The sequence below is a fragment of the Macaca mulatta genome, chromosome 2, assembly GCF_049350105.2.
Source record: "Macaca mulatta isolate MMU2019108-1 chromosome 2, T2T-MMU8v2.0, whole genome shotgun sequence".
In the NCBI taxonomy this organism is placed as follows: Eukaryota; Metazoa; Chordata; class Mammalia; order Primates; family Cercopithecidae; genus Macaca; species Macaca mulatta.
Window position 1 is genome coordinate 89117069 of NC_133407.1, and position 25922 is coordinate 89142990.

The 25922-nt window shown below is 40.1% G+C and overlaps 1 protein-coding gene across 16 annotated transcripts in view; it reads right to left on the bottom strand.

The window, feature by feature from the left end:
* The window catches only part of TBL1XR1 (TBL1X/Y related 1), a 184575-nt gene that overhangs the window by 126457 nt on the left and 32196 nt on the right, over positions 1–25922 (bottom strand). For 2 of the 16 annotated variants that reach the window (XM_077994182.1, XM_077994187.1), the window contains exon 2: positions 25206–25314. The exons of 10 other annotated variants lie outside the window; for them this stretch is intronic. The gene's annotated coding sequence lies outside the window, so the exon portion shown is untranslated. Of the gene's footprint in view, positions 1–18992; positions 19304–21747; positions 21772–25205; positions 25315–25922 lie in introns of all 16 variants that reach the window. 4 more of the 16 variants (XM_077994183.1, XM_077994185.1, XM_077994180.1 and 1 more) reach the window with 3 other exon arrangements.

The window sequence follows — 25922 nt, forward strand, 5'->3', positions numbered from 1 at the left end:
TTATGACCGAGGCCTACAGGAACCTAACCCTGTATATTCCCATAGGAGTGATAGCTCAGTATTTGCTAATTCAGTGTTCGAGGCAACTAACTATAAAGAACATAACTACAGTGAATAACGAAAATCTACAAGTCAAAAAAAAAGGGAAGGAATATTACAGGCAAAAGATATTAATTTATGTCAACCACTTTAATTATCAGCTAATCTTTGAAATTAAATTTTTTGTTATGTGTGAAAAGTACTTAGCTCAGTGCCTGTGCACAGCGAAAACTGAGTAAAATACTAGATAATATTTATCTCATTAAAAATACAACTACCTGGCCGGGCGCGGTGGCTCAAGCCTGTAATCCCAGCACTTTGGGAGGCTGAGACAGGCGGATCACGAGGTCAGGAAATCAAGACCATCCTGGCTAACACGGTGAAACCCCGTCTCTACTAAAAAATACCAAAAAAAAAAAAAAAAAAAAAAAAAACTAGCCAGGTGAGGTGGCGGGCGCCTGTAGTCCCAGCTACTCGGGAGGCTGAGGCAGGAGAATGGCGAAAACCCTGAAGATGGAGCTTGCAGTGAGCTGAGATTCGGCCACTGCACTCCAGCCCAGGCGACAGAGCAAGACTCCGTCTCAAAAAAAAAAAAAAAAATACAACTACCCTATGAAGTAGATAAATGAGCAAACTTTCAAGGTAATGGGAATCTGAGAATATTATCCAATTGTTTAGGTTTCAATTCAGTGAGGGTACAGTTAGTAATATAAGATGGGTCTCTGATAGTCCATTCAGGCTCTAACAAAATTATCAACTGTGGCCATCTGCAATGAAGTGACTAAAGAAAACAAGGCTTTGGGGACCAAGTAATACTGGTAGAAAACCATGAAGGTCATGCCACAGATATACGAGGGCAGTGGGGTGGGGATGACTGTTTTAACGGTGTTGGAGTTAAGAAAGTGACATATTCAGGCCGGGCATGGTGGTTTATGCCTGTAATCCCAGCACTTTGGGAGGCAGGTGGATCACCTGAAGTACGGAGTTCAAGATCAGCCTGACCAACATGGAGAAATCCCATCTCTACTAAAAATACAAAATTAGCTGGGCATCGTGGTATATGCCTGTAATCCCAGCTATTCAGGAGGCTGGGGAATGAAAATCGCTTGAACCTGGGAGGCGGAAGCTGCAGTGAGCCGAGATCACACCATTGCACTCCAGCCTGGGAAACAAGAGCGAAACTCTGTCTCAAAAAAAACACAAAGTGACATATTCTCAGCATAAATTTTTGACTCATGGCACTGACAAAGAAAGAGGCAGTTACTAAGTACAACATTAAAGAATTGTTCTCCATCCTGTAAAGCAAAGTTTAGAAAATTTTTCTGTAAAGGGCCAGAGAGCAATTTTTCCAAGGCCAAAGGTCTCCGTTGCAACTATTCAACTGTGTAGTTGTGAGGTGAAAACAGCCGTAACCTGGCCAGGCGCGTCACGCCTGTAATCCCAGCACTTTGAGAGGCCAAGGCGCACGGATCATGAAGTCAGGAGATCAAGACCATCCTGACTAACACAGTGAAACCCGTCTCTACTAAAAACACACACCAAAAAATAAATTAAAAAATAAAAATTAGCTGAGTGTGGTGGCGGGGGCCTGCAGTCCCAGATACTCGGGAGGCTGAGGCAGGACAATGGCATCAACCTGGGAGGCGGAGCTTGCAGTGAGCCAAGATTGCTCCACTGCACTCCAGCCTGGGCAACAGAGCCAGGCTCCATCTTAAAAAAAAAAAAAAAAAAAAAAAAAAAAAGCAAGCAGCCATAATCTATACATAAATTAATCAATGTGGCTGTATTCCAATAAAACTTTATACATGAAAATTTGAATTTCATATAACTTTTAACTTGTCACAAAATAATCTTTATCTTCTTTATTCAATTATTTTAAATTGTGGAAAATATTTTTAACTTGTGGGTAACAAAAAAACAGGTTGGCCACATTTGGCCTGCAGACTGCAGTTTCCCAACCCCTGCTCTAAAGCTTTAAAACCAAAACTCAAATGCACAGTCTGATTTTGTTGACTGTTTAATTATAACTTCAAGTGGTACCAGGCAAGCTTAAAGAACAGGAACCTAGTGGTTATCAAACTGGTTTGTCTGCAGGAACCTTGGAAAGTCCCTAAAACCGTAATATAAAGACATTCCACTATAATCCTACGTGATCTGCACCAGAGGTATGAAAACTACAAGCGGAGGCAAATCTGACCCACTGTGTTTTAGTAAATAAAGTTTTAACGGAACAGAAAAGCTCATTTATGTACTATCTATGGCTGCTTTAGCACTACAACGACAGCACTGCATTGTTTGGCCCCCTATAGAAAAAGTCTGCTACCTCCTACTCTGGGTTAAACAAGTATGTATGGAATACAGAGACCTGACAAGGGGGACATAAGCCACCAAGACAGAAAAATAACAGCCTCTCAAAGTTCGCAGAGCCTCTAGAATGAAAGCAGTAAGGCAAGGTACCCTTTACACAAAGCTCTATAATTACATCACAAGTACTGTGATTTCCCTCTTGGCTTTCCTCAAAGATCAACAGCCACTTATTAAGGTAACCATGCACCTGAAAAGTGAAACACCCAGACCTTTCTGGGACTATAAAAGCTAACTCTTAAATCTCTAAAAGACCTAGATAGCACCAATGTGGCATATTTGTCAGAAAGAGGAATGACAGTGGTCAAATAATAAAGTTTTGGTCAAAAGTCCATTTATCACAGTAGATTAACCCTTCCAATTTATTGGTTATCTTCTCCAGGTGTTGAACATATAGTTGCAAAGGGCAGTCTTAGTTTTCCAACTGACAAAATTCCCATATTGATGCCATGACAGGTGGAGCTGCAGGGTAGCTTTTATCAGGTAGTTTTTACCAGGAAGTCTGACTGAGATCCTAGGAGCTCTCCCTCCAAACAAAAGTAATTTGCATTCCTGAAAGAATTGTCAAAGAACTGAAAGATGCAAGGATTGCAATTCCTAGCAGATACTTACTTAATACAATTGTCTGGCTAATACAGAAAACAAATATTTTTAAAGGATGACTGTGTTTTAATCTTAATGACTACAAGGAAGAGCTGGTATTCAAATGTGATCTGCTTAGCCCAGTACCCGGTATGCTGCTACAATTCTGGCAAAGGTTTTTCTATCTCTACAAACACAATTTCAGAAGCAATTTGCTTTCATTTGGCTTGTACAGCAGTACATCTTCACTATACTGCCTCAGGTTAAGTCAGTTTTCTGGCTTTCATATGATCTATTTTGTTTGTTTTGAGATGGGAGTTTTGTTCTTGTTGCCCAGGCTGGAGTGCAACGGCGTGATCTTGGCTCACTGCAACCTCCGCCTCCCGGGTTCAAGCGATTCTCCTGCCTCAGGCTCCCGAGTAGCTGGTACTACAGGCATCCACCACCATGCACAGGTAATTTTTTGTATTTTTAGTAGGGATGGGGTTTCACCATGTTGGCCAGGCTGGTCTCGAATCCAGGAGGCGGAGGTTGTGGAGAGCCAAGATCATGCCACTGCACTCCAGCCTGGGCAGCTAAGCAAGACTCCATCTCAAAAAAATAAAAAAAATTGTATTCACTACTACTTTTACCAAGATCATCAGAAAAAGTCTAAATAACAGGAAGCTATCAAGCTCACAGTGTCTAATAATTTTCCAAAACTCAAACTTTCACGTGAAATCTGATTTTATCACTGGCAACAAATACCGTCCATTGTTTTCCTTAAAGTAGAAGCTCACTTTGAGAAAATATCTTTCAAATGCTCATGTCAGAATCACCATAGTGAGTCACTGTTTCAAGCGAAAATTAAAGAGGCTGGTTTTGCTCATAACTCAAATAATGCCCACGAGTTTTCCCTCTGAAACCATCATACTTTTGCATTCATAAGTATTTTATGAACATTTCCCATTTCATCACAAAGACCATTAAAAAGATTCAGTTCAGATAATGATTTTTTTAGATTAATACTTTTTACTGCTTCATCAAGAACATTCTTAAGACTTTTTTTTTTTTTTAAGAGATGTAGTCTTACTCTATCACCCAGGCTGGAGTGCAATGGCGTGATTTTGGCTCACTGCAGCCTCAACCTCCTGGGCTTAAGTGATCACCCCAGCTCAGCCTCCTAAGTAGCTGGGACTACAGGCACGTGCCACCATGCCCAGCTAATATTTTTGGTTTTTTTTTACAGAGACGAGGTTTCCCTATGTTGCCCAGGCTGGTCTCAAACTCCTGTGCTCAAGTGATTCTCCTGCCTCAGCCTCTCAAAGTGCTGGGATTACAGGGATGAGCCACCATGCCCCACCAAGTAAAACTTTATTTACTGTAAGTATGTGGTGATGGTGGCGCAGAACATAGTTTGAAGAAACTGCACTGATTTTTTCCTAACCAGCAAGTTTTCCAAAACATCATTGTTGAGGCAAAGTGCAAATGTCAACACAGTGAAAGTAAGTACTTATGATTATTAAATTAGTTTTAACTCTGAAAGGTCTTGGCTTCGACAGACAGCGCAAAACGTATTTCTCATTTTTGCTGTCAGCTACAGGTTGGCTACAGGTATCTTCTTCATTCTGGAATCTGGCAAAAGAAATAGCCTTTATCTGGCCCGTTTTTCTTGGGGCAGAGGAAAATAAGCAAAAATCATTCATGCAATGGCTCCTAATAAGGCTTCAGCTTAGATATGACAAATAATCATTTCTACTCATCTTCCAGTGGCCAAATCAAGTTCCATGGCCAATTCTGATGTCCACAGGAACAAGCAAGTACTCCTCCCATAAGTAAGAGGTCCTGTAGGGAGAAGTCAGCAAAGAAGGGAAGCAACTGTTTTTGAATAATGTGATCTACTATAAGCAACAATTAACTCTTGAGGTCCTCTCCCCTCCACACCGAACAGTACCACATTTCACAGGGGACAGAGCTACCTGGTAGCAAGATGGTAACACTCAGAATCTTTCCACCATTAAGAAAGTTATCTCTGCTCTGTGAAACAGACACTCAGCTTTTGTCAACAACCTTATTCTGGCTACCTTGGAAACAAGTTCATTAGTTATCATTTTTTTGTTCTGAATGAAGAATCAATTTTAGGAACTAAATAACCAACTCTCACCAATTTAGAATAGAACACAAACTTTTTATAAATTGTACATTTTTTAGATGACAGCTAGTTAAGGATGCTGGAAGTTTAAGTACAAAAGGAGGTATACATGCTGATAGGTGACAGTTAAGTATTTACTGCTGTGGACATCCATCAAAAGTTTGAAAACAACTTTTTAATTTGTGGATATTTCCACATTCTAAAATCTACTTACTCTCTAAACTAGAAATTAGAATGTAAAATTCCCAGCTTCCCTTATGGCTAAAGACATGGCATACTCTTTGATCTCAAAAATAAACTTCCAGCAGGCACAGTGGCTCACGCCTGTAACCCCAGCACTTTGGGAGGCCAAGGCAGGTGGATAACGAAGTCAGGAGTTCGAGACCCGCCTGACCAATATGGTGAAACCCTGTCTCTACTAAAAATACAAAAAATTAGCCAGGCATGGTGCCACACACCTGTATTCAAAGCTACTCGGAAGGCTGAGGCAGGAGAATCGCTTGAACCCAGAAGGCAGAGATGATAGTGAGCCGAGATCGCACCATTGCACTCCAGCCTGGGCAACAGAGCAAGACTCGAGAAAAAAATAAAAATAATAAAAATTGGCTGGGTGCACTGGCTCACGCCTGTAATACTTTGGGAGGCCGAGGCGGGTGGATCACCTGAGGTCAGGAGTTTGAGACCAGCCTAGCAAACACGGAGAAACCCCATCTCTACTAAAAATACAAAATTAGCCAGGTATGGTGGCAGGCACCTGTAATCCCAGCTACTCAGGAGACTGAGGCAGGAGAATCACTTGAACCCAGGAGGCAGAGGCTGTGGTGAGCCGAGATCGCGCCATTGCACTCCAGCCTGGGCAACAAAAGCAAAACTCCCTCAAAAAAAAAAAAAAAAAAAACTCCAGGAGACCTTGATTTGGAAGGAAGCAATGAGCAGAGCTTCCATTCCTTGCTCAGTTCCAAGACAGCAGACACATCTGGCTTTTGATGATGGCAACGGCCAATGCTAGTCATTTCCCACTGATTGCAAGGCAGAGTACCTGTCAATGGAACACCACCAGAGACAATGACAGTAGCATCTTCAATCAAACTGAGTGCGTATTTAGTGTTCAGTGTCCCTGGCTTTCTCAAATCTAGTTCTGCAGCATGGTTTCTGGCAATGTTCCCAGAAGCTTGGACTTAAATCTGTATCTCTAGCACTCCCCAATGACTCTGTGAACCACCTAATATTCTTTAATAATATTTAATATTCCCTACTCTGATTACAGTAGCCAGGGTTTATATTCTGGCTATATAAACAAATTCTGTTGTTTATAATGAAGAACATATTTTATAAAACTTATTCTCATTTTACATATAAGAAAACTGGGGTTTAAAATGGCTAATTTACTAATAGGCTACCTATATTTTAAAGCTTTTTAACTAATTTTATATTATACTAATTCTACAATTAATCACTTAAATAGTACAAGCAAGCAACTGAAACAAAACTCATCACCACTGCTCCGAAACAGGAGTTGACAAATGATAGCCCATGGGCCAAATCCAACCTGCTTTTGTATGGCCCACAAGCTAAGAATAATTTTTACATTTTTAAATGGTTGGGGGGGGGCAGAGGGGGCACAACGGGACTGTGAAAATCATACAAACTTCAATGTATCGCAAATAAAATGATATTGGAACACAGCCGTGCCTATTCATTTACATACTATCCATGGCTGCTTCATAACAGTACATGCCTAAAGTATCTACCATCTAACCCTTAATCCTTTACATAAACAGTGTGCTGACCTCTGCTCTAAAATTATTCTAAGGAAATGTCAATTTAAACAAATCTGAAAGTGGATATTAATATATTTATCATCCCAGATTATCTACTTTGAGAACATGCCATATGTAGCGTACTATAAAATTTACTCAATAATTAAACCCCAAAGTCCCGTTTTTTTCTCTTATCTGATTCCAAACAAGAGTATCAAACTAGAATTTAGTGTCAAAAAGGGTTGTTTTCAGAACAATCAAGATGTTGTCAACCAAGAGCCAAATGCACCCTCCTAATCATCTGTCTTTCCCAGAAACTGAAAAGCCCAGCAGTAAGAAAGATTTTTTTAAATTAACTAACTGGCCTTAAAGAGACGCATGGAATGGTATTCAAGAATACAACAGAGGAACAAACAGTGTGGTGTCAAAGAGGCTGATATTTTAACAGAGTACAGAGTCCTCAAATCCTTAAAACTCAGCAAAATAAGCCAGACGACAGGAATGCGCAGCTGCTATGAAATGCTCCTAGCAGGATAGATGCCTTCATGCATGCCGAAATCCAGAGATCAAAAGCTATCAGGTCACTAAAATTGAAAACTGACCAGTGTCCAATCCTTTCCTCCTCTTTCAGCAACTACAGACTGAGTTACCTAGGAAAACAAAACAAAGTATAATGTCTCTTTGAAGTCCTCAGATTCAGGTACTGTTTTTCCATGTCACATAAATGTGGTAAAATTTGTCTTCCCATTTCTTGGTTGTATTCCCAGCTCTACCTGACTATTCTCAACTCCCAAAATGACCTTCTGTGTGGAAAAATGTCCTGTATAGGCCTCTGTTTAGGTGCCACACAGCTGAGAAGGCGCTAACAGAAAGTAATTATCTAAGGATGCTGACATAATTCCAGTTAAGGTAAGCTGGGAAGGTAATAGAGTGAGGTATTAATTATCAAGGAGAAACAGTCACAAAGCTTTTTATTTTACCTTCATTTAAAAATTAAGACACAAACTGGAACGTGTGAGAATCTGAGATTGGACCTCAGTGTATTGGAAGGTGAGTTGTTCACAACTTAAAACATTCTTTCTTGCAAATAAGGTTTAATTATATGTAATATACTTGTTTCTCAGGTAGCACAGAAAAGCTAGTAATAATAAAACAAACAAAAACCCACAGAATCACAGAAGACGACACTTTAAACATGCTGTTCAACTCCTTTATTTTACAGATGGCACCGCTGTGGTGAAGAGAAGGCTGAGTCACTTGTGAAGGGTCACCGTGGTATATAAAAGCAAAGCTGGGAAGAAAGCCAAATCTATGATTCTCAGAGCCACACATTTTTCACAATGAACCACCTCTCCTCATAAAGTATTTTTCAAGTATTTATGTTTCAGCATAGCTTAACATTACCAGGGTGTATCAAAAGCAGTATTTAAAACAGTTGCAGTTGATTTTCTTAGTTGGTGATGGTTTACACCAGGGGTCCCCAACCCCCGGCTGAAGCTGCGAGTACCAGTCCATGGCAGTGGGGCCAGCATTACCACCTGAGTTCCATCTCCTATCAGATCAGTTGCAGCATTAGATTCTCACAGGAGCGTGAACCCTATTGTGAACTGCGCATTTGAGGGACCTAGACTGTATGCTCCTTATGAGACTCTAATGCCTAATGAAACCACCCCCCTACCCTCTGTCCGTGGAAAAACTGTCTTTCATAAAACTGGTCCCTGGTGCCAAAAAGGGTGAGGACCACTGGTTTACACAATAAAATGACAAACAGGCTGAGTGTGAAACCAGCTGTACTCCAGAACACCTGAGGTATATTCTCTGTCTCAGCCACTATGAAATCTCAGAGTAATTTTTCATTACCTAAGGATAGAAAGAATTTTCCCGGTTGGACACGGTGGCTCACACCTGTAATCCCAGCCCAAGGTGGGCAGATCACCTGAGGTCAGAAGTTCGAGAAGAGCCTGGCCACCATGGTGAAACCCTGTCTCTACTAAAAATACAAAAATCAGCTGGGCGTGGTGGCAGGCACCTGTAATCCCAGTTACTCAGGAGGATGAGGCAGGAGAATTACTTGAACCTGGGAGGTGGAGGTTGCAGTGAGCCGAGAGAGCGCCATCGCACACCAGCCTGGGGGACAAGATCAAGATTTCGTCTCAAAAAAAAAAAAAAAAATCCCATTAGAAACTGTACTCTTTTGTCCTAAATACAGCTACTAAATACAATTTGTTCCAAGTTGATTCAAATGGGTAACAGTATGAGTGAATGAGAAATAAATTATCATCAGAGCAAATTAAAAGTTTAGATTACTCAGCCTGGCTATGTTGAAAACTTCTTCCAAAGATGCTCCCAGCTGTCACCCTTCTTTTTCAGACCACAGAACATTTTAAGTTGCTACATTCACTTTAGATTATGCTTTTTACTGTTCACTCCCAGAGCTATCTTCTCATTAGTTTCCCCAGGGCCAAGTAAGTACTTGACTAATTTAAGGCCTACCTTTTTTTTTTTTTTTGGACAGAGTCTCTTGCTCTTGTTGCCAAGGCTGGAGTACAATGGCGCGATCTTGGCTCACTGCAACCACTGCCTCCTGGGTTTAAGCTGGGATTACAGGTGCCCGCCACCACGACCGGCTAACTTTTGCATTTTTAATAGAGATGGGGTTTCGCCATTTTGGCCAGGCTTGTCTCGAACTGCTGACCTCATGCTCTGCCCACCTCAGCCTCCCAAAATGCTGGGGTTACAGGCGTGAGCCATTGTGCTCGGCTGCCCCACCCTTTTTGCTTAGCTTTTTGCAGATAGCTATCATATTTATTCCTCACTACTCAAGTAATGTTGGCCCTGGGTTCTACATATCTCCATATATTATTTATTTTCTATATAGATTTCTCTAACCATCATTCTCAGAGAGATCTCAGAATTTGATAGCCCATTCACTTTGTTCTTGATTATCCCTAATTACTTTATTATTGCTTCTATCTCCCTTTGCTCTTTTTCCATTTTCCACACAGCTTTCCTAAAAGCCTGCTTAGATTTTTTTGCAATTCTAGCTCACATTCCTATTAAGCTGGCACTACCCAACAGAACCACACTGTTTGTGGATCACTTGAGGTTAGGAGTTGGAGATCAGCCTGACAAACATGGTGAGACCCCATTTCTACTAAAAATACAAAAACTAGCTGGGCGTGGTGGCGTGCACCTGTAATCCCAGCTACTGGGAAGGCTGAGGCACAAGAATCACCTGGGACGTGGAGGCTGCAGTGAGCCCAAATCGCACCACTGCCCTCTAACCTGGGCAACAGAGTGAAATAGTGTCTCAAAAAAAATAAATAAAATAAAATAAAGTGCTCAAGTAAAAAGATAACACATAATTCTACACCCAGTGAATATATCCTTGAAAATGAAGGGGGAAACAAAGACTCTACCAGACAAACTAAAGTTGATGGAATTCCTCACCAAGAGACCTGACTAGAAGAAGTGTTAAAGGAAGTTATTCAGCAGAAAGAAAACAGCAGATACATGAGGAAAACCTCGATCTTCCCAAAGGCATGTGGAGTGCCAGAACTAGTAAATATTCATGCACATATAAGACTTTTCATTTCAAAAATTCCTCTAAAGGGTAATTAACTGTTTAAAGTAAAAATAATATCCAGTGTTTATAGCATACAAAATGTACAGCAAAAATAGTACATAAAAGGGAGAAATAGATGCATGCTATAAAAAATCTAACACAAATGTGAAATGCTACAATTTTACTTGAACACAGAATGGAAAAAGTATGCCATTAAGGGCTGGGCACAGTGGCTCACGCCTGTAATCCCAGCACTTTGGGAGGCCAGCGCGGGTGGATCACCTGAGGTCAGGAGTTTGAGACCAGCCTGGCCAACATGATGAAACCCCCTACTAAAAAAATTGGCTGGGCGTGGTGGCACGTGCCTGTAATCCCAGCTACTCTGGAGACTGAGGCAGGAGAATCACTTGAACCCGGGAGGCGGAGGCTACAGTGAGCCAAGATGGCGCCACTGCACTCCAGCCCGGGCAACAAGAGCAAAACTCTGTCTCAAAAAGGTAAACAAAAAGGTATATGGCTAATAAGACACAAGTAGAAATAATATGGAGTGCTAATCAAGGCGGCAAGAAATAAAAAGAACAGATAAGACAAATAGAAAACAAATATCAATATGGTATAAATTCAACCACATTAGTAATTATGTTAAATGCAAATTATCTAAATCCCATTATCAGCCTGGATTTAAAAACAAACAAAAACCCAACTATATTCTGTTTAAAATAATCCCATGTTAACTATGAAAACCAATGAAAAATAAAAAATGGAGGCCGGGTGCGGTGGCTCACGCCTGTAATCCCAGCACTTTAGGAGGCTGAGACGGGCGGATCATGAGGTCAGGAGATCGAGACCATCCTAGCTAACACAGTGAAACCCCATCTCTACTAAAAATACAAAAATTAGCCGGGTGCAGTGGGGGGCACCTGTAGTCCCAGCTACTGGGGAGGCTGAGGCAAGAGAATGGAGTGAACCCTGGAGGCGGAGCTTGCAGTGAGTGGAGATCGCACCACTGCACTCCAGCCTGAGCAACAGAGAGAGACTCTGTCTCCAAAAAAAAAAAAGAAAAGAAAAATAAAAAATGGAAAACATATCTCATGATAAAATTAAGCACAAGGAAGCTCTAGGTGTAATCTGATTATTAATACATTAATATCAAACAAGGTACTCTAGAGCAAGGACTAAGAGGAACATTTCTTAATGATAAAGTGGTTAATCCATCAAGATAACATAAAAATTCTAAATGCGTGTACCTAACACCTTAATTTGGAAATCTGCAATCTAAAAATTGACAGAACTGTTTTGTTTTGTTTTTTTAAAGAAGGAGTTTTACTGTTGTTCCCCAGGCTGCAGTGCAATCGCACAATCTCAGCTCACTGCAACTTCTATCTCCCAGGTTCAATTCTCCAGCCTCAGCTTCCTGAGTAGCTGGGATTACAGGCGCCCGCCACCATGCCCAGCTAATTTTTGTTTTTTTAGTAGAAACAGGGTTTCATCATGTTGGCAGGCTGGTCTCAAACTCCTAACCTCATGATATGCCCGCCTCAGCCTCCCATAGTGCTGGGATTACAGGGATGAGCCACCATGCCTGGCCAACAGAACTTTTTAAAAAAGAAATAGGTAAACTATATTTAGAGTTGGAAATTAACACCCTTCTCTCTGTAAATAATAAAACTAAAAAGTAGTAACACAGAAGATCTAAACAACGCTTGACAAATTGGACTTGTATTTACAGAAAACAACATCCAATAAAAACAATAGAAAATCTTTTAAGTGCAAATAAAACACTAACAGAAGAGATCACATGCAGAGTACAAAACAGATGCAAATCTAAATGATTTAAATCACAGAATATTTTCTCTGGCTACAAAGAAAAGTCCCATACAAAGTTACCAAATATTTGAAACCAGATACATATTCCTAAAGTAAACAAAGGCTCAAAGAAGAAATCAAAACGAAAACTAAAAATCATTCTGAATTATGTGAAAAAAGAGCGTATCAAACATAGTAAAATGCAGCTAAAGCAACACTTTAAGTGCATTATTTCACAAAAAAACTGGAATTTGAAATCACTGATCTAAGTTTAAGAAGCTAGAAAAAGGGCAAATTAAACTAATAAAGCACTAATATCAATGCAATAGAAAAGACACACCAATACTGAAAAAAAGCACTGAAAGAAAACTGTCTTTTGAACAAGTCAATAAAATGGATACCTCTCACTAAACTGATCAAAATTTATATTGTGAATTATGAAAAATAAAACAACATAGCCACAGACTCCAAATTAATTGAAAGAATATTAAGCTAATAAATTCTTTAAGAAACAAAACTTTCAAAGACATGAATTACCAAAAATGACTCAAGAAAATATTTTTTTTAATCTATATTGTTCTGTATCTATGAAAGAAATTTAATTTGGAAAACAAAAGGTGTATGAATTACAAAAAAATAGTCATTGTCTATAGATAATGTGAATATACAACAAAATCTGATCTTAAAGGATACTAAGGACTTCCAAAAGGAATATAGTTTTTATCTTTTTTCCAACAAATGGTATGAAAACAATTGAATAGTCACATGGAAAACAAATGAACTTCAACTTTTACCTAATACCATATGCAAAAATTAAATCAATTTTGACTGGGTGCAGTGGCTCATGCCTGTAATCCCTGCACTCTGGGAGGAGGGCGGATCACCTGAGGTCAGGAGTTCGAGACCAGCCTGACCAACATGGAGAAACCCAGTCTCCACTAAAATTACAAAATTAGCCAGGCGTGGTGGCGCATGCCTGTAATCCCAGCTACTCGGGAGTCTGAGGCAGGAGAATCGCCTGAACCCGGGAGGCAGAGGTTGCAGTGAGCCGAGATCGCACTATTGCACTCCAGCCTGGGCAACAAGAGCAAAACTCTGTCTCAAAAAAAAAAAAAAAAAAAAACATTTTTTAATCTAAAAGCTAACACTCTAAAACTTCTAAATAGAAATACAGGATAAACTTTCTTACAACAAAAAAAGCAGAAACCATTTAAAAAAAAAAACCTAGAATACATGAAAATGTAAAACTTCTACTCCACAAAAAAAAAGGGGGGGTCATGAAAAGAATGAAATAACAAAACATATACTGAAGAAGAAATCTATGTAATTCCAGCCACTTTGGGAGGCCGAGAAGGGCGGATCACCTGAGGTCAGGAGTTTGAGACCAGCCTGGCCAACATGGCAAAACCCCCATCTCTACTAAAAATACAAAAATGAGCCGGGTGTGGTGGCTGGCGCCTGTAATCCCAGCTACTGGGGAGGCTGAGGCAGGAAAATCCCTTGAACCCGGGAGGCAGAGGTTGCAGTGAGCGAAGATCACACCATTGCAGCCTAGGGACAGAGCGAGACTCCATCTCAAAAAAAAATATATATGTGTGTGTATATATATACACACACACATTTATATATATACACGCACATATATATACACACATTATATATATATATATATATATATAATTCTAACAAAACACTTGTACCTAGAATATAAAAAAGAACACCACTACAATTATATGAGGACATATGACCCAAATTTTCAAAGGAGCAAAATATTTGAACAGTTCACAAAAAGATGTATGAATGTCCTCAAGAAGTAAAAACTAAAACACAAGGAAACACTAGTTTCCATATACTACTATACACTAGAATATAGCTCAAAGCTGGAAGCAACACAAATATCCATCAACTGGGAATGGACAAAAAATTGTGCTACATCCATACAACAAAATGGCAATTCAAGGAGGGAGGAGTCAAGCACAAAATACACACTGTATGTATTACTTTCTATGCTTGCTAGGTGATGAATTACCATAAACGTAGTAGCTTAAAATAACACAATTTGTTAATCTGTAGTTCTGTAAGTTGCAAGTCTGACACAGGTCTCACTGGGCTAAAATGAAGGTGTAAACTGGTGTAATCACTCCTCTCTGGGCCAGGCAGTGTCTCACACCTGTAATCCCACTTTGGGAGGCTGAGGCAAGAGGACTGCTTGAGCCCATGAGGTCAAAGCTGGAGTGGGCTGTGACTGTGTCACTGTACTCCAGCCCGAGTGACAGAATGAGACCCTATCTCAAAAAACAAAAAGGGAAAAAAAAAAATTCCTCTCCAGAGGCTCCTAAAGAGATTCGTGTCTTTTGACTTTCCTAGACTCTAGAGGCACCAGCATTCCCTTGGCTCAGGGACTCGTCCTCCATCTTCCAAGCCAACAACTGTGTGTGCATCTCTGACCATTCTTCAGCAGTCATTAGTCCTATCACCCTCTCACTACAGATTTTAAGGATCTGTATGATGAGATTAGACTTGCTGGCATGATTCAGCATATAGTACTATAAAATTCTGAACTTAACATAAAGAAAGGGCACATTTACTCAATTCCGAACACTCTGAGTTATAGGTTACCTCGTTTGTTTAAATGAGGATTGCCTTGACAATACTCTCTGCATCAAGGCTCTTAATGCAAGGCTCTTTTGCCATGGAAGGTTAAATAACCACAAGTTCGGGGAATTAGAGTATGGATGTCTTAGATGGGTCTTTATTCTCCCTACCACAAAATAGAATGGAATTCCATTCATATGAAATTTCTCAAGAAGCAAAACTAATCTGTACTGTTAGAAAGCAAATTAGCGGTTTCCTGGGATGGGGGTGCCAAAGGGGACTAACTGCAATTGGGAACAAGTGAGCTTTTCCAGTTTTAAACATGACCTTTGTCTTAAATTGTGGGAGTTGCACAGGTATATACATCTGTATATTATTCAAATACACTTCAAATCAATGCATTTATCATATTTAAAGTATAGCCCAATGAAGTTTGCTTAAAGATCATAAATACTATCCTTGTATTTTATTTTCGTTGTTTCACCCCCCACCCCCTCAACTTGCTCATAGCCTCACAGTTTTCCAACTTACCTATCTCATATATCTTAAAGTCCCACCACTGAAGTTTTCAGTAAAACAATCTATATGACTACAGAAATAAAAAGCATTTACCACGAGAGAACTGGATACTTTTTACAACATTATTTCTTTAAAAAAAAACAAACAAACAAACTCCCGCAAATTCCACTGTAAATATATGATTTTTTTTTTTTTTTTTTTGAGACAGAGTCTTGCTCTGTCGCCCAGGCTGGAGTGCAGTGGCACAATCTTGGTTCACTGCAACCTCCACCCTCCTGGGTTCAAGTCATTCTCCTGCCTCAGCGTCCCCAGTAGTTGGGGTTACAGGTGCGAACCACTATGCCCAGCTAATTTTTGTATTTTTAGTAGACACGGGGTTTCACCATGTTGGCCAGACTGGTCTCGAATTCCTGATCTCATGATTCGCCCGCCTCGGCCTCCCAAAGTGCTGGGATTACACGCGTGAGCCACCACGTCCGGCCAATATAGGAATTTAAAACAAGGCTACAACTGACAGAAGAGCCATTCATCCCTATAGTATATTCCTAAATTTCATATTATATATTAGATCCTGAAAATCCTGTTGCTATGGTGCTGCTCCCAGGAGACATTTCAGCAGCAGTAACCAGGAGGAGCTAAGAAGCTGACAGACCTGCATATAGATATGATTAGAAAATCATCTGTGGGGCTTTAGGGATTCTGGTTGAGCACCTCTAGATTAAAGAAAATTGGACACTACTAACAGCCCTAAGGCTATATAAACCCAAGAAATTAACCTAACCTCCCCAGCCCCTCAAGTAATATTAAAGAGATATCATTCTATAAACAATATAAATCAAGAAGAGAAAACATCCATCCTGGGGAGCACATTAAACTACTAAGGCCACTAAATGGACATATTTTCCCACCTCTAAAACTAAGCTATAGTAAATACAATACGGTCTCTAAAATTATTAGCATTAAAAGAGCCTCAATACAGAGATACCCTATTGAAAGTTCTAATTCTCCTAAAATGTAAAAAGAACAAGAAGATGTTTTATTTTTAATTCCTGCAGTGGTAAAGATGATTTTTACTTATGTGGAACTCAGTTGGATTTTCTCAACGGGTAAAAAAAAGAGACAGAAATCAGTTTCTACTGTAGGCTTAAAAAGCTGAGGCTGATTCTCCTGCTGCTGAGGAAAGTAAATAGCTCACTTCCAATACTGAATGAAGCAGCTACTTGAAATTATATCAATTTTCTAATGCTAAAAAGATTACCTTAAAAATGGTAAGTAAATTACCACTTATAGCACAATTGGAGTATACATTTTAAAAAATAAGGGCCCTCTATTTTAAAATAAAGCACATTCAATGCTGTTGTGAGAACTGTATGATTTATTTAAAATACTATATAAAAGTCCATATATATAATTTATACACATATAAATGACAAGGTTGGTCAAAATAACTACTTGAAAAACCAAGACACAAAATTCTCATCACATTTTCAGCAGCATGAGTTTTTATATCCATTCTCTCTTCTTTCTTAAAATAAGCACCAAATTTATAGCACCCCTCTGAAGCATTAAAGATGTCAGTGTGCAAAAATCAGGTAGGAAAAGAAAAAAAGTCATCCAAGTAAATAATTATAATCAGCATTAAGTGTTACGAAGTACCAGCTCTTACGAAAGTCCTCTCTAAGTAAGTAATGTCCCTGCTGCCACCTGACGCACAGGGCTTAGCAAAGACTAATGATGGCCACTGTTTCCAAGTGAAGCAATGCTGGCCCCTGTGTTTCAAGACACTAGTTTTGCATCTTCGTAAGGATGTTACGTTTTCTGCAGTAAAATTTAGGATGTCTATTTGTTTAAAAAACTTTTAAGCTATATTAATAGGTAAGGTCGTTAATACCACCACATTAATGCATTTAACCTCATAGTTTCATTTAACTTAATATAAAGTAGTGGTGAAGAGCAAGGCTAGAGAGCTAGACTTGCATGTAACCCTGAGCACATTACTTAATCCAATAAAGAGTGGGAAAAATGGAGCAAGAGGGAACAAAATAACAGTACTTTCTCAAGAAGCTCAGACAAATAACAAGTAAATTAAAGAGCTGTTGGAAGCCTTATTTAGCTGCTTTGCAAACAATGTAAGAAGTATCCAGCTGGGCGTGCAAGAAGTATCCAGCCTGGCGTGGTGGCTCACTCCTGTAATCCCAGAACTTTGGGAGGCCAAGGCGGGCGGATCATGATGTCACCATCGAGACCATCCTGGCTAACACGGTGAAACCCCTTCTCTACTAAAAACACAAAAAATTAGCCGGACATCCCAGCTGCTCAGGAGGCTGAGGCAGGAGAATGGCGGGAACCCGGGAGGTGGAGTTTACAGATCGCACCACTGCACTCCAGCCTGGACGACAAAGCGAGACTCCATCTCAAAAAAAAAAAAAAAAAGAATCTAGACAATGTCCCAAACAATCTTCATAGAACTTCCATAGTTCCCATTCTGCTTCCAATTACAGGATATATTACTTGCACTGGGTTTGATGGGATACTTTGCAATAAATTCTTTTTCGTCAAGCTCTCAATTATTTTTTATTATTTGAAACTCAGTCCTAAATTATAAAACATGTTTATAAAAAGCTAAAACATTCTAGCCCAGGTGTGGTGGTTCACACCTGTAATCCACGCACTTTGGGAGACTGAGGAGGGTAGATCACCTGAGGTCAGGAGTTTGAGACCAGCCTGGCCAACATGGTGACACTACATCACTACTAAAAATACAAAAATTAGCCAAGCATGGTAGTGCATACCTGAGGTCCCAGCTCCTTGGGAGGCTGAGGTGCGAGGACTGCTTGAGCCCAGAGGAAAGAGGTTGTAGTGAGCTGAGATCCCGCCACTGCACTCAAGCCTGGGTGACAGAGTGAAACTGTCTCAAAAAAAAAAAAAAAAAAAAAAAATAGGCCGGGCACGGTGGCTCACGTCTGTAATCCCAGCACTTTGGGAGGCTGAGACGGGCAGATCACGAAGTCAGAAGATTGAGACCATCCTGGCTAACATGGTGAAACCCCGTCTCTACTAAAAATACAAAAAAATTGGCCAGGCGTGGTGGCGGGTGCCTGTAGTCCCAGCTACTTGGGAGGCTGAGGCAGGAGAATGGCGTGAACCCGGGAGGTGGAGCTTGCAGTGAGCCGAAATCACGCCACCGCACTCCAGCCTGGGCGACTGAGCAAGACTCCATCTCAAAATAAATAAATTAATTAATTAATTAATTAAATATCTAAAACGCTCTCTAGAAATGTAAAAAAATTAATATATATTAAGTGCTAAAACAAAGCCAGTTAATCTTAGATACACAAAAGTATACAAACACAGCTAGGTTTGCTGTGTTTCTGTTTTGGAAATTTAGTAAATACTTAACAACATATTTTCCATTTGTTATAGTCTAATTTGTTTTTCTGTTTCTCTGACCGTTTTGCCTATTATCTTAGATAACCCCTGCACCAGTCCTTGACTTCTTTTCCATGTTTTTCTTTTAGCTAGTCTACATGCCCCCTAAGTTCTTTTCCCCAAAACCCTGACTGAAGAAAAGACTTCTACAAGCAGTCAGCAAACAGGTTATTTCCCACACACATCTCACATTTTTATTTACCTTGTGAGCCAGTTAGGTTAATTCCACTTTTCAGTGAATAAAATGCAAGTAAAAGATTCTGAACTCAGCACTAAGAATGTCAAGCCCTACATAAAAGGCAATAATTGACCAGGCGCAGTGGCTCACACCTGTAATCCTAGCACATTCGGAGGCTGAGGTGGGTGGATCACCTGAGGTCAGCAGTTTGAGACCAGCCTGGCCAACTCGGTGAAACCCCATCTCTGCAAAATAAAATAGAAAAATTAGCCAGGCATGATGGTGGGTTGTAATCCCAGCTACTCGGGAGGCTGATGCAGGAGGATCACTTGAACCTGGAAGGCAGAGGGTACAGTGAGAGTCTGTCTCAAAAAAAATAATAAAAATAAATAAAAAAGAAAATCCTTAGACCCATCACCCAGTTAAGAATCATGTATCAACAATAAGCACAGGAAAATATTCTCAACATCATTTGTCACCAAGGAAATTCAAATTATAACCTTGGGGAGTGTGTGAGATACCACACACTCCCACTCAGCTGAAACTAAAAAAGAACTAACAAATATTAAGTGTTGGCAAAAACATAGAGCAACTAGAACTCACAAACATTGCTAGCGAAGTATAGACTGGCACAATCACTTTGAGGAATGGTTATAGCAGTTTCTAAAGTTAAACATATATCTACATCCTATTATCAATTCCATTTCTAATACACCAAAAAGATGTTAAGTGCTTTAGAATGTTCCCAGCAGTTTTATTCAGAACAGCCCAATGTTGAAAACTCCACATATCTGTCCAAAGAGTAAAACAGACAGTAGTAGTATTACATTTGCACATGTGTATCAATGAAAAGAAACTACTGCTTGATACAATGATGAAGCACAGATTTACATGACTAGTCTCTAGTGAACACAGGTCAATATAGTGGTTACCTTTGGTGGGCAAGATACTGACTGGGAGAAAGGACAAAGGAGCCTGCCTGCTGGAAGGCATGAAATGTTCCATGTCTCAATTTTGTTGGTAGTTACATGGGTGGATAATATGTTTTAATTTTAAAAAATCACAGGCACAACTAATTTATGGTAACAGAAATTAGAAAACTGATTGCCTAAGATGGAGATAAGGAAAAACAAAATGGGGGCCTGAGGAAATTTCTGAGTGATGGAAATGTTCTAAATCTTGACTGGGGTGGGTTACATGGTCAGATAAAGCTGTGAAAACTCATCAAAACAGTACACTTAACATCTGTTCATTTTATTGAAAGTGAATCATACCTCAACTAAAAGAAAGTTTACTGAGTTATACATCTGCAAGTGTGTACTTTGCCTTATGTAAATTACAGCACAATAAGAAAGCGGAAGAGCCCAAAATAAAATGGTCCACTAAGAAGAAATAACTTAAATATACAAAAAGATGCTCAATCTTATTCAAAACAAAAAAGAAATTAGAAAGACAGACACTAGGCTGGGCGCGATGGCTCAAGCCTGTAAGCCCAGCACTTTGGGAGGCCAACGCGGGCAGATCACGAGGTCAGGAGATCAAGACCATCCTGGCTAACATGGTGAAGCCCCGTCTCTACTAAAAATACAAAAAAATTAGCCAGGCGTGGTGGCGGGCGCCTGTAGTCCCAGCTACTCAGGAGGCTGAGGCAGGAGAATGGCGTGAACCCGGGAGGCGGAGCTTGCAGTGAGCCAAGATCCCGCCACTGCACTCCAGCCTGGGCGACAGAGCAAGACTCCGTCTCAAAAAACAAAACAAAACAAAAGACAGATACTAAAGTAATACCTTCACTAGCAGATTATCAAAGAGCAAAACATTTGGTAACACTATATTGGCAAGAATGTGGGCAGAGACACATTGAGAGCAGGAATATAAACTGGTACAGCCTCTTTCGTGAAGTCAGTCTGGCAGTCGCTACCCTAATTATTTACAAATGCACATATCCTTTGACCCAGCAATTCCAAGTATTTGTTTATCATACAGATATCCTTTTATGCATAGGGAATGGTATATGCACCAAGGTTATTCACTCAACATTGCCACAGCCACAGACTGAAGCAACCTGAATATCCATCAACAAAGGGCCTAGTTAAACTATGGAGTACCAAATACAGTAAAATGTCTTGCAGCCATTTAAAAGAAAAAAAAGAGGCCAGGCACAATGGCTCACACTTGTAATCTCAGCACTTTGGGAGGCCAAGGCGGGTGGATCACTTGAGGCCAAGAGTTCGAGACCAGCCCCGCCAACATGGGGAAACCCCGTCTCTATTCAAAATACAAAAAAATTAGTTGGGCATGGTGGCGGGTGCCTGTGGAAAAAAAAAAAAGCAAGCAAGCTCTGTGTAGATGTGAGAAGACGTAAAATATATAAAGCAAAAATAGCAAAACACATCAAAGTGACTAGTACCCTATTATTTGTGTTTAAAACAATACTGGGGAGAGGGTGCAAAGTATACACTTAATTACTTTTATATATATATAAAATAACTGGAAGGATACAAAGAAAACTGATAACAGTGGTTGGCTCTAGGAAAGTAACTTGGTGGCTAGCAGTAGGGGAGAGAATACTTACGAATTTTGAACAACGTGAATATATTACCTAGCCAACAAATCTTTTCTGAAGCAGTAATCAGCTTCAATTCTTATGTATCACTTTCTATACACATAGGTATACACATAAACATGCAAAATGTATCAGTAAATTTATGTTATTACAATTAAACAGTAAAAACTCAGTACTTCTTACCCAAGCACAAAAAGAATATACACCTTTACTCACCTCAAATATATTTCCAATATGTTCCTGAAAAGGAAATATTTTTCTTCAACCAGAGAATTATTAGCAGCAAATCAACAACAGAGAAAGCCAAGCAGATTATACACCCTTTTTAACACCAATCTTGTACATGCATACACTCAGCAACATACTGTGAAACAGCTAACATTTCAAAATTCTTGTTCCAGAGCTGAGTAAAATTCATTATTGTGGCTTGGTTAGGACTCCCTGACTTGACATGAAAAACTGTTCATGTTTACAACTACCACAATGTTTGCTATCGGAGTATTCCCTCCTGCAAAGACCTTCGAATGGCCCCTAAATTGTTAAAACTTGAATAGCTTAATTTATACATCACTCCCTATTTTCAGTTACTTTTTTTTTTTCTTGAGACAGAGTTTCGCCTGTCTCCCAGGCTGGAGTGCAACGGCACAATGGTGGCTCACTGCAACCTCCATCTCCCAGGTTCAAGCGATTCTCCTGTCCCAGCCTCCCGAGTAGCTGGGATTACAAGCGCCTGCCACCACTGCTGTCTAATTTTTGTATTTTTAGTAGAGACGGGGTCTCACCATCTTGGCCAGGCTGGTCTCACCATCTTGGCCAGGCTGGTCTCAAACTCCCAAATCTCACAATCCACCCGCCTCAGCCTTCCAAAGTGTTGGGATTACAGGCGTGAGCCACTGCGCCTGGCCTACTTCTAAATTTTTGAAGAAACAAATAGAAAGAGATTATACAAATAAATGGAAAGATGTCTCATGTTCATGAACTGAAAGAATATTGTTAAAATGTCCATACTACCCAAAGTGATCTGCAGAGTCAATGAAATCTCTATCAAAATTTCAATGACATTTTTCACATCTTCTGGAGCTGGGCTGAATAGAGATTATGAACTATAAGACTATGGTACCCCTAAAAATTTTAAATACTCTACAGCATTGTAGGAAAAAATATATATTTACTTTAAAATATTTTTACACATATTTTTGTTCGTTGAAGATTTTTTAAATTTTTTTTACAGTGGCAAATGTACATTTTAGTTAACCTTAATGCCTTCCTTCCTTTTAGTATCTAAAAATTTGTTATGGGTTCTAGCTAATACAATAAGAAAAGGTACAGAATGGGAAGGAAGAACTAAAACTATCTTTGTTCACAGATGACATGATTGTCTACACAGAAAATCTGAAAGAACTGACAAAAAAAAAAAAAACTCCAGGAACTAATAAGCAATTACAGTAAGCTTGCAAGATACAAGGTTAATACACAAAAGTCAATCGCTTTCCAATTTGAAGTGAAAAACACACAACCATTTACATTACTTAGGTACAAATCTAACAAAATATGGATAAGATCTATATGAAAAATACTATAAAAGTCTGATGAAATAAATCAAAGAACTAAATAAATGGAGAAATATTCCATTTCCTTGGATAAAAGACCCAATACTGTCAAGATGCCATTTTTTCCCAACTTGATCTACAAATTCAACACAATCTCAATCAAAATCCCAGCAAATTTTGTGGATATCAACAAACTTAAGTCTTAGGTTTATATGAAGTTTTGAAGGAGAGAAGAACAAAGTGAAAAGATTTGCCCTACTTGACCTCAAGACTTCCTAAAAAGCTACAGTTATCAAGACAATATGGTATTAGTGAAAGAACAAATAGATCAGTGAAACAAAATAGCCCAGAATATATCTACACATAGAAAACGGATCTCTGACAAAGTAACAAAGACAATACAATGGAGCAAAGACAGTCTATTCAACAAATAGTGCTGGAGGCCGGGCGCGGTGGCTCACGCCTGTAATCCCAGCACTTTGGGAGGCCGAGACGGGCGGATCACGAGTTCAGGAGATCGAGACCATCCTGGCTAACATGGTGAAACCCCGTCTCTACTAAAAAATACAAAAAAAAATTAGCCAGGCGAGGTGGCGGGCGCCTGTACTCCACGCTACTCGGGAGGCTGAGGCAGGAGAATGGCGTGAACCCGGGAGGCGGGGCTTGCAGTGAGCTGAGATCCGGCCACTGCACTCCAGCCTGGGCAACAGAGCTAGACTCCGTCTCAAAAAAAAAAAAAAAAGGCCGGGCGCGGTGGCTCACGCCTGTAATCCCAGCACTTTGGGAGGCCGAGGCGGGCGGATCACAAGGTCAGGAGATCGAGACCACGGTGAAACCCCGTCTCTACTAAAAATACAAAAAATTAGCCGGGCGCGGTTGTGGGCGCCTGTAGTCCCAGCTACTCGGGAGGCTGAGGCAGGAGAATGGCGTGAACCCGGGAGGCGGAGCTTGCAGTGAGCCGAGATTGCGCCACTGCACTCCAGCCTGGGCGACAGAGCGAGACTCCGTCTCAAAAAAAAAAAAAAAAAAACAAATAGTGCTGGAATAACTAAATATCCACATGCAAAAAACAATCTAGACTCAGCCCTCACACTCTTTACGAAAACTAACTCAAAATGGATCACAGAGCCAAGTTCAGTGGCTCACACCTGTAATCCCACCACTTTGGGAGGCTGAGTAAGAGGATCACTTGAGGCCAGGAGTTCAAGACCAACCTGGGCAACATGGCAAAAGCCTATATCTACAAAAAATTAGCTGGGCATGGTGGTATGCCCCTGTAGACCCAGCTACTCAGGAGGCTGAGGCGGGAGAATTGCTTGAGGCTGGGAGGTGGAGGTTGCAGGAAGCCAAGACAACCTCACTGCACTCCAGCCTGGGCAACAGAGCCTGTCCAAAAAAAATGGACCAGGCACACCTGGTCACACCTGTAATCCCAGCACTTTGGGAGGCCAAGGCAGGTGGATCAGCTGAGCTCAGGAGTTTGAGACCAGCTTGGGCAACATGGTGAAACTCCCATCTCTAAAAATAGTAACAATAATAATGAGATAAATAAAATACAATAAAGGAAAAATATATTAAAAACTCTTAAAAACTCACCAATAAGGAAACATACAATCCTATTTTAAAAATAGGCCAAGAACATTAAACAGAAACCTTATTCAAAGAACACATACATATGTAAATATGCATGTGAAAAGATGTTCCACATCATATACTGATATGGTTTGGCTTTGTGTTCCCATTCAAATCTCATCTTGTAATCCCCAGGTGTTGAAGGAAGGACCTCGTGGGAGGTGAATGGATCATGGGGACAGCGTCCCCCATCCTGTTCTGATGATGGTGAGTTCTCACGAAATCTGATGGTTTTATATGGGGTTCTTCCTCCTCCTCCTCCTTCACACTCTCTTGTCTGCTACCATGTTAGAAGTGCCTGCTTCCCCTTCTGCCATGATTGTAAGTTTCCTGAGGCCTCCCCAGTCATGCATAACTGTGAGTCAACTAAACCTCTTTTCTATATAAATTACCCGGTTTTAGGCTGTTGTTTATAGCAATGTGAGAATGGACTTACTACATACACCACCAGGGGAGTGCAAATTTAAACAATAATGAAGTATCACTACACACCTATTAGAGTCGTCAAAACCTGGAACACTGAAAACACCAGATGCTGGTGAGGATGTGGAGCAAGAGGACTCTCATTCATTGCTGGTGCAACTGCAAAACGGCACAGCCACTGTGGAAGACAGTTTAACGCTTTCTTACGAAAACTAAACATACTCTTACCATACAATCCAGCAAACACATTCCTTGGTATCTACCCAACAAATTTAAATCTTATGTCCACACAAAAACCGGTACATGGATGTCTATAATAGCTTTATCTATAACTGCCAAAACTTGGAAGTAATCAAGACGCCCTTCAGTACGTCAAAGTTGATAAATAAGCTTGGTACATGCAGACAATGGAATATTATTCTACACTAAAAAGAAATGAGCTATCAAACCATGAAAGGACATGGAGGAACCTTAAATGCATATTACTACATGAAAGAAGTCAATCTAAAAGGCTACATACTGCATGATTCCAATTATATGACATTCTGGAAAAGGCAAAATTATGGAGGCAGCCAGAAGGTTGCCAGGAAGTAGGGGAAGGGATGAATAGGTGAAGCACAAAAAATGTTTAGGGCAATGAAAATCCTCTCTACTATAAGGCTAGATGCAAATGTCGTTATACATTTTTCAAACACACAGAATGTACAACACCAAGAGTGAACTCTAATGTAAACTATGGACTTTGGGTGATAATGATATCAACTTAGGTTCATCAACTGTAACCAA